We start from the raw sequence: 10,047 nt of genomic DNA, 5'->3' as shown, positions 1-10,047 counted from the left end.
TCGTCATATATAGAGAGTCACGGCATGTCCATTTAAGCGAATCCCAACTCCGCTTCTTGATGGTGATAGCGCATTGAAGAAGTACGAGTAAGTCGACATACTCAGGGCACAGTAAGCGCAGAGACAGTGATGCACAGACAATTAGGAAAGCAGAATGTCAACGAAAGGATGGTAAAACAAGACAGTGCTGACAGAACCATTAGAGCTGGAGAGAAGAGAGAACTGTTGCTTGGGTGACCTGGAATAGACAGAAATGATGATGCGTATAGGATGATTGGAAGACATTTGTACTGCAGTATTATTAGAAATAGATTGTGATGGTGGTGGTGGTGGTGGTGATGAGGAGGAGAAGGTGAAGGTTGTGGTGATTGGGATGAGAAAGATGGAGATTATGATGATGGTGATGATGGTGAGGAGGAGATGAGAGAGAGAGGAGGAGGAGAAAGAGGAGGAAGAGGAGGAAAGGAACAAATTTCTAATGATGAGGCGGAAGAGGAAGAGAATATGATGATGATGAAGAGGAGGAAAAGGAGAACGAGGAGGAAGAAAAGGAGGAAGAGGAAAAGAAAGATGAGGAGAATTATGATGATGATTATGATGACAGTGACTGAAACACACCGCCACAAATTGCGATGGTGGTGGTGGCACTGAGTGTATACCCACCCAAACAATAAATAAATAGATAAATAATAGATAAAAAAATAAATAAAAGATAAAGAAAAAATTCGAATAGAAATCATGCAGTTCTCTCTCTCTCTCTCTCTCTCTCTCTCTCTCTCTCTCTCTCCCCGTCACACACACACACACACACACACACACACGTCTTGGATTAATGTTCCGTGGTGAATCTGGCAACGTAACGCTTCAATGTATGACTCGAGTCAGCGCGGGTTAGTCTCACGTGACAATAAAGACCATTGAGATCTGGAGATCTGATAATTATTACACCTCATCCTTAATTCACGTATTCTCCTACACACTAAAGAGTGCGATAGATATTTCCCGCACTGTGAGACCGTGGACATTTGGCTCAGCTGCGTGAAAAATACTCGAAACAACGAACCTTCGAACTGAGACACTGGATCTGTAACTCTCAGCCGCCTTAGTCCTGCTCGCCTCGCCACTGCCGCGTGGTTACAAGACAGCGGGCGGCCGCGTACTAGTTTCCTCAGTACTTGTGCGTCCGTAGCAATACCGTGTGCTGTAAACTGAACGAAGAGACTCATTCAGTTTTTGGTCGCCTCTCCATTATCTCGTGGTGACGTAAAGGTGACGGCCCGTGTGTTAGTTTCCCCGGTAATTGTGCCTCCGTAACATTACTGTGTGCAGTGGTCGTGAGAACTGCGGGGCGGCGGTGTAGACTGTGCCGTGGAGAGTCGCGGGGTGTTGGAATCGCCTCCCAGTCTCCTTAAAGGCGTCATATTCCCTCCCTGCTCTGATCGGTGTGTCTTCCTGTCGATGTTGGTAATGTACTAGTCACTATTTTGTGTGCATGTGTTTTGTTTATTTATTATTTGTGCATAGAGGAACTGAAAGGTTAACAGCCTGGCGTGTTTTTGGTCAACCCATATTTTACGTATTTGTTCAGTCATTACTTGCTTGTTACTTGCGCATAGAGGAAGTAAGGAAGGTAATAAGCTGCAGTGTTTCTGATCACCCTGTGTTCTGCGTATCTGTTTAGTCGACGTTTATTATTTGTGCATTGAGAAACTAGTAGGAAACAGGATGCAGCGTCTCCAATCACCACTTGTCAACCTTCTCTTGGCCTCAACATTTCAATTGGTCTCCTTGTTCATGTTCATTTTAATAGTGTCACTGTTTCGTGCAAGTGTTTAGTTGTTGTTGTTGTTGTTGTTGTTGTTGTTGTTGTATCTGCGCATAGAGGAACTACTAGATCTCAAATTACCCATAATCTTTTCCTTTCTTTCTCTGCCCATCACAATCTTAGCTTACTTCTTAGCAATTGTGGTTTTCCATGCTGGTATTATCGTTAGTTCAGTGATGCTACGGATGTTTTTGAAGCCACAGTCTTGATGGTTTACTCAGATGAAGTTTATTTTATTCATCACTAGTCGTTTGAATTTTTTTGTCCTTATAGCCACTGGTCATGATTTTTTTTTTATAGCCAAATGGTCGTAAGTTTTTAATCAGATAGCTTCTTGGAGTTTGGATTATTTTCTTGTGTTCTGGTGTGTGTGTGTGTGTGTGTGTGTGTGTGTGTGTGTGTGTGTGTGTGTGTTTGTTATTACGTAGGTAACCAAGAAGATGACAAATAGTGCTAGATTCCTTATAGGCTCTTAAGAGCTTACTTAAAACAAGTGAAGCTACAAAAATTTATCAGACTTAACGTGGCAGTCAATATACAAACGTATAAACTAAATCTACATAATATTATTTCCACCTATCCCCACTCATGAATATTCCCAATACTGTAAAGTTCCCTATTGACTGTGCACTGCCAACTGCTGAGTGTCTACCATTGAGTGGTGGGGGAAGCAAGGCGAGGGAGGGGCAGAGCTTGGGTAGCGTGGCTCAGGCAATGCAGTGAGCCCCGCAGATCCCACTTGAGCGAGGCAAAGGACGTCTCTCTTGCCTCGCTTGCTGATGGAAGATCCGCTCTCATTCCTGTCCTGACCTGAGGGATTAGAAAACATAAATGCCCTGCGGGTAAACTCAGTTCACCGCTGTCCCGGAACACACACACACACTGAAAGAGAGAGAGAGAGAGAGAGAGAGAGAGAGAGAGAGAGAGAGAGAGAGAGAGAGAGAGAGAGATTTTCTGAATAGAAGAGAGATTTGAAGAATTTGATAAGGTAGACAGAGATGCCGAGAGACAGGGAGAGAAATGGACAAACTTACAAAGAATACTCAGATGTAATTATGCATAAAAAAAAATATCCGTTCACTAAATATCGACCCTAACCTAATTATTACTCACTCACTCATTCGATCGCTTAATATGGAGAGAGGAACAGCCTAACCTAACCACACATTCGATCGCCTAGCGCACACACACACACACACACACACACACACACACACACAGAGAGAGAGAGAGAGAGAGAGAGAGAGAGAGAGCGCCAAGCCAAGCGAAGGCAAGCGGAGCCACTTCATTCATTCAGGTTGGAAGAAAACGAGCTCTCGAGTAAATAAATCTACTGACTCAGCTGAAGGGGACACTGAAGCAATCGTGAGATTGACGGTTGACTGAAGATAATTGGCAATGCAAGGCAAGGCAAGGCGAGGTAATATTAGCTTACTTCAAGATAGGTTAAGTTAGGATATTTATCAGGGTTAGATGTCAAGAAACTGAAGAGGGAGAGAGAGAGAGTGAATGTTTAGTCTATGAAGATTTAAAGATGTGGAGTGTATTAGATGAGAAATGGAGTGGAGGATGCGACGGAAATATTAAAGGGTATAGAATTGAGAGAGAGAGAGAGAGAGAGAGAGAGAGAGAGAGAGAGAGAGAGAGAGAGAGAGAGAGTAGCTTAGGGCACAGCGGGAGGATGCGACGGAAATATTAAAGGGTATAGAATTGAGAGAGAGAGAGAGAGAGAGAGAGAGAGAGAGAGAGAGAGAGAGAGAGAGAGAGAGAGAGAGAGAGAAGCTTAGGGCACAGCGGGAGGGAGGAAAATTGCTCCATCTCTCTCTCTCTCTCTCTCTCTCTCTCTCTCTCTCTCTCTCTCTCTCTCTCTCTCTCTCTCTCTCTCTCTCTCTCTCTCAAGCAGGAGGAGGAGGGGAGCCAGACTGACAGGTCTGCACATGATTTTAACAAGCTTAGGAAACCCTCTTCTGCTTGATTACCTCAGCGCGCTAACGATGCGGGAGTGTGGCCGTGTTTGGAATGATGAGTGTGTGCGTGTGTTCGTGTCTGCGTGCGTTCGTACGTGCTTAGTTACCAATCATATTCGTCAGTTTTTTCGTCTATGTGCAGGTATGTTTTTTTTTGTGCATGCGTGCGTGCATGTGTGTGTGTGTGTGTGTGTGTGTGTGTGTGTGTGTGTGTGTGTGTGTGTGTATACAGTAATCATATACGTCTGTTTTTTTTATTTACTTATTTATTTATTTACTTTTTTTTTTTTTGGTGTGTTAATCATACGTGTGTAATTTTTGTAACTAGCTAGTACGAGTATGTGCCTCTCTCTCTCTCTCTCTCTCTCTCTCTCTCTCTCTCTCTCTCTCTCTCTCTCTCTCTCTCTCTCTCTCTCTCTCTCTCTCTCTCTCCAGCCCGCAAGTATGAGAGATATGGAATTTGATTTGATTTTCCATGTAAATAAAAAAAATAACAGCATTTGTACACCCGGTATAGATCAGACACGAGAGAGAGAAAGAGAGAGAGAGAGAGAGAGAGAGAGAGAGAGAGAGAGAGAGAGAGAGAGAGAGAGAGATCAGTCAATTCCCGAAGGAGAGAACGTAGGAGGGATAATACAGCGTCAGGTGAGGAGGAGGGAAGCCAGACTGACGGGTATGGATGAGGTGACGAGCTGCGGAAGGAGCCAGATGGGAGGAGGTGCAGGGTTCATTAGTAGTGGGATATGGAGGAGAGGAGGACAGAATAGAAGGATAGGCAGGTGGAGTGGGAGAAGGGAGGACAATGGGATGGGAGGAGGATAGGGAAGATATTAGAGAAGAGTAGAATAGGATAAGATAGGGAGAAGAGGAGCATAGGGAGGAGAGGAAGAGGATAGGGAGAAGGATAGAAGGATAGGGAAGATAATGGGATGACAGGAGACAGGACAAGATGAAAAGGAGAAGGATAGAAAAATAGGGAGGAGAATGGGAAAAAATAGGGAAGAGGAGAGAAGGATAGGGAGGAGGATGGGGGAAGAAGAAGAGTATAGGACGAGGATAGAAGGATAGCGAGGAAGAGAGAAGAGGAGATGCAGGAAGATAGGAGGATAGAGAGGAAGATGGAAGATAAGAAGCAGCGATAGTTTTGTGTATGGTGATAAAAAAAAAAAAATGGGAAAACTGCGGGCGCGGCCTGACAAAAGAGATGGTGCGGTGGTGAAGGGAGGCGAATGTGGGTGCTGTGATGAGTTAAAGCTTGAAGTTGTGCTTTAGTGTAATCTGGAGAGAGAGAGTAGAATCTGAAAGCAGTGATGAGAAGGATAAATAGTTTTTGGTATGAAGCTGAATGAATTATATTTAACTATAATTTGGTACACGTTTCCATAATTACTAATGACTCTGAAACATCTTTACCTGTTTTGGAGCCACGTCAATCTTTAAACTGGGTAGAAATTGCCAAATCTGTTCTTTTTTATCCTCCCTCTTTTCTTATAGATGCTCATAAAGACTCCATGCATTACATCTGGCAGTGTTAATTGTTTTGTATTGCAATGGAAGAAGAAAGTGTAACAGTGAATGCGTTAAAGAGATAGCGAAGAGGAAAATTAGTCTGGACGTGGAAAATTTTGCTATAGTGTGGATTGAAGGGAGTGTGGAGTGTACCGGAGATGTGGAGTGCATGTGGGGAGTGGAGTGGAGTGTGGAGCATCACAGAGATAGTAAAGAATATGATGAAAGGTTATTACAGATGTGTAGATGTAATAAAGTGTAAGTTTTTGCGTCACTGTGGATTACAGTGAATGTTTAGTCTATGAAGATTTAAAGATGTGGAGTGTATTAGATGAGAAATGGAGTGGAGGATGCGACGGAAATATTAAAGGGTATAGAATTGAGAGAGAGAGAGAGAGAGAGAGAGAGAGAGAGAGAGAGAGAGAGAGAGAGAGAGAGAGAGAGAGAGAGAGAGAGAGAGACGAAAGAAGCTGTTTAAAGTCTGAAAAGAACACTTGTAGGAGGAGGAAGGGTCGAAGGGAAGACAGAATTATTAGCGAGACAGCAAACAGTGGCAGCAGGAGAGGAGAATGTGATGGAGAGAAACACTGCCACTCGCACGTTCACTCCGCCAACCCATAACTTGTGAATCAACAGAAGGAAGTTTTGATGTACACTATGCATGGCAGCGTGGTCCTGACGAAGAGGGAATGAGGTGCACTTTATTTTTTAGGTTAACGGCAGTTGTATAAGTAAAGTCACCCCTTTCTCTCATTAGAGTTTCTTCCTTTTCTGTTCTGCTGCTCTCGTCTCTTCCCTCATTTCAAGCCTGCCCGGTCAAGATACACCTCCTAATGAGAGGAGAGGACAGAACTCCTCTCCCCTTCTCTTCTCTTCTCTTCTCTTCTCTTCTCTTTTTTTCTCTTTACTTTTTCTCTTCACTTTTTTCTTCTCTACACTTTTCTTCTCTTTCCTCTCCTCTCCTCTCCTCTCCTCTCCTCTCCTCTCCTCTCTCTCTCTCTCTCTCTCTCTCTCTCTCTCTCTCTCTCTCTCTCTCTCTCTCTCGCTCGCTCGCTCGCTCGCTCGCTCGCTCGCTCGATCGCTCGCGCGCTCGCGCCCTCTCTTTTCTGTCAGTATTTAATAATTTTTTTTCCCTTTTTTTCTTATATATTTTCCTTCTTTACTTAGGTTCTTTTCCCTACTTCTCTTCCTCTCTTTCCAACTTTTTTTTTTACTTTTTAATATTTTACTTTACATCACAATCTCAGGTCGCAATGTGTCAGTCCCTGCACGCAATATCTCTTGCCTTACCAATATACCACATTCTCATACACAATCAGAATCCATTACGTGTGTCAAAGCAACACTCCAAAGGTATATAGTTAGATAACTTACTCTTTCAACAACTTTTCATAGGTACAGTCAGTCATTGTTGATGTTGAGAACACTAGTGAGGACACTGTGACAAACAGGAGGCAGGAGGTGAAGGGAACAAGGCATGAGAAGAAAGACTTTTATTTATGCTCTTCTTCTGTAGTCCTCTGAGGAAGCCATTAAGAAATTACTAGTCAGGAACAAAGCTGTCATTTCCTGACCTGTGTTGCCTTTACCACTCACATCTTCATTCAGAACAGTGTTAAGAATTGGTTCCATGGACACAGGAAGGAGAGAAGAGGTAGTTAGTACGAGTATTGTCCTTCTTACGAAATTACTAGTCAGGAATAAAGTGGTCATTTCCTGACCTTTATTCCCTTTACCCCCTACGTCTCCATTCAGAACACTTAAGAATTGCTTCCAAGGGCAAAGGAAAGAGAGAATAGGAATATTGTCCAGAACTTTATTTGTACAATTGCATTAAACCTTTTCATCGCTACAGTCACCTTTCGCTAGCATTCCAAACACTGCTGTTCATGGAGGAAGTTTTCTGATAATAGTATTCTGTCCCAGAGATCTACAATTTGACACCACTTCTTGGGCTAATTTTACGTAAATATATGACTAGTTATTTGTAAAGGATATTCGAATAATGGAAAGGAAGAAGAGAGAGAGAGAGAGAGAGAGAGAGAGAGAGTGCCTCACACACACACACACACACACACACACACACACACACACACACACACACACACACACACACACACACACACACACACACAGTAAAAATAATTTATTCATTGTACAGTAGAAAAAAAAAAAAAAAAGAAACATACATCAGTTTTACTACACTACTACTACTACAACTACTACTACTACTACTACTACTACTACTACTACTACTACTACTAGAACAACCACTACCACCACCACTACCCACCACAACCAGCAATACAAAACTCTTTTCACAACACTACATCAAAAACCCAATGCACTCAGCACACAATCGGTATAATCAAGTCTCCCAGGGTACAGCTTAGCCAATATTTACCCCTTGAATTCAATCCCTTATGGTCGGATGCTTCGCCCATCTCAACGCGCCTCGCCCTTCATAAAACTGGGAATGGTGACAAAAAGACCGATAATTAGAGAGGGTAGGGATTACCGTCATGAATTTTACTGGGCTGTAAAAATAGGGAGGGCGGTATCTTAATTCTTGGCAAGATGGTTGATTTGATGGTGTAAAGATTGGATTGGGAGGGATAGAGCAGACCGTGGCCTGTTTGTTTACGAGTAGTCGGGTGAAGGAGAGTGGCTAATTATTGAGTGTGGTTAAGTAGAGTGAATAGAGGAGACTAGCTGGATGGAGGAGACTATAGCTAGTAAATTAGTTGGGATAGGAAAGATATTATCCATTGAAGTGGAAAGAGAGGAGAAATACTAGGTAACTGAATTCGAAAAAAAAAAGAAAGTTGCTTGTAAGAAAGGTGAGATAAAGGAGACTTTACCTAGTTATATGAAACAGAGGAGAAAGTAGTTAGGAAAGGAGACTTTACCTAATTACATGAAACAGAGGAGAAAGTAGTTAGGATAGAAGAGACAGTGAGTGGGTAGTTAGATGGGATACAAGAGGATGGTCAGTTAATTAGATGGGATAAAGGAGAACATGGTAATTTAATATTTGGACAGTTACTTGTGAATTAAGTTGGAACGAAAGAAACAATGGCTAGATAATTGATTAGGATAGAGGAGAACATATTTGGGTAGTTATGTGGAATAGGTTAGGACCGTGGCGTGTTTATTGGTAGAAGTGTTACTTGAGGAAGAAAGAAAAGAGTATAAAGAGAAGTTAAAAGTATAAAGAGATAGTGTGGGAGGAAGAAAAGAATAAGTAGGAGAAAGAGGAGGAAAAAAAATAAAAAAAAATAAAAAAGTAAAGAAACTTCTAACAATTAGCAGAAATATTATATGAGAAGAGATAAAAACATATGAAGAGAAGCTCAGAGAATGGCAGAGTAGGGTATGATGGAAAAAAATAATAATAAGGAAGAGAAAGAAGAGAAAAAAAAAATAAAATAAAAAAGTAACTAAATGAAACCTGTGGCAAGGCACACTGGATGCAGCTGGACAAATTCACGGAACTGCAACAGAATCCACAGCAACATTACAATCATTATTTACCTTCTCTTTATGCCCACGTGGGAATGTATTGAAGCTGAGACGATGCAAAGGAAAAAGGAAAGTAGTATTCCATATGTAGATTGATTCCACAAGTTGTGGTGCGCGAGTGTTCGTTCATTCCTGGCTGACCATGAGGCGACCAGCGCTGAGAGAGGAGTCTTTATTGAACCTCCTAGGCGAGAAGCGACCGAGGTACAAAAGAGAGGGCGGTGAAGGACACGTGTTTGTGTACGTTTCCAGCAACACCGTGGAGGTTCAATTATAATGTGATGCCATAAGAGGTTTTACTGTGTGTAGGATGTTGGATTTTACGATGTTTGTTTGTTTTTATTTTATCATCTGTGTGAATGTAGTGACACGTGTGCTTGTATGTTGACAGTAATGATGCTTCTGTTTCATTATAAACTGGATCACACACCAGGAGTTAAAGTTCATAAGATAGAGGATTTTACTATTTTATTTATTTATTTATTTATTTTATTTTTTTTATCGTCTGTGTGAAGCAGTGTGACAGTAACACGTGTTGTATGTTAGCAGTGATAAGGCATGTGTTTCATTATAAGCTGGATAACACAAGAGGATTTAAAGTTTATAAGATGTAAAATTTTTGCGTTTTCATTGCCAAGGAATCAAAAAATCATCTGAGTGTATCCAAGGACACGTTGTCTGATACGCTTTCACGAATAACACATCCGTTTCCTTACAGTCTGGAGAACATAAATGTTAGTGTTCATAAGAAGTGTTTTTTATAATCAAGTAGTTCAAGATTTTTATTTATTTATTTATTTTATTTTATTTTATTTTATTTTATTTTTTATTTATTTATTTATTTTTTTTTTGTAAGATGGGCACTGGTGAAGAGCAACAAAGGCAGAAACAAAGGCCCATTCATGTGCCAGTCCCTTAAGAAAATTATTGAAAATATAATCCAGAATTGTATGATGTGTCTTGAAACATATCTCCTCAAAGACATTCATTCATGGGGAGTGTGGCGTGACAGAAGCAGGCAGGCAGCTCCAGAGTGGTTATGTCTCCTCAAAGACATTCATTCATGGGGAGTGTGGCGTGACAGAAGCAGGCAGGCAGCTCCAGAGTGGTTATGTCTCCTCAAAGACATTCATTCATGGGGAGTGTGGCGTGACAGAAGCAGGCAGGGAGCTCCAGAGTGGTTATGTCTCCTCAAAGACATTCATTCATGGGGAGTGTGGCGTG

At 41.8% G+C, this 10,047-nt stretch overlaps 1 long non-coding RNA gene across 2 annotated transcripts in view; it reads left to right on the top strand.

Annotated features, from left to right (window-relative positions):
* The first annotated feature begins 1,091 nt into the window (after positions 1-1,091).
* LOC135097121 (uncharacterized) overlaps positions 1,092-10,047 on the top strand; it is a 38,664-nt gene continuing 29,708 nt past the window's right edge. Inside the window, exon 1 of one of the 2 annotated variants that reach the window (XR_010265389.1) lies at positions 1,092-1,442. This is a non-coding gene — a long non-coding RNA (uncharacterized LOC135097121). Of the gene's footprint in view, positions 1,465-10,047 lie in introns of both variants that reach the window. The other variant, XR_010265388.1, reaches the window with a different exon arrangement.

Source organism: Scylla paramamosain, unplaced genomic scaffold (genome assembly GCF_035594125.1).
Source record: "Scylla paramamosain isolate STU-SP2022 unplaced genomic scaffold, ASM3559412v1 Contig12, whole genome shotgun sequence".
Classification (NCBI taxonomy): Eukaryota; Metazoa; Arthropoda; class Malacostraca; order Decapoda; family Portunidae; genus Scylla; species Scylla paramamosain.
Note: the sequence above shows the minus strand (reverse complement) of the source record. Positions and strands in the feature narration are given on the sequence as shown.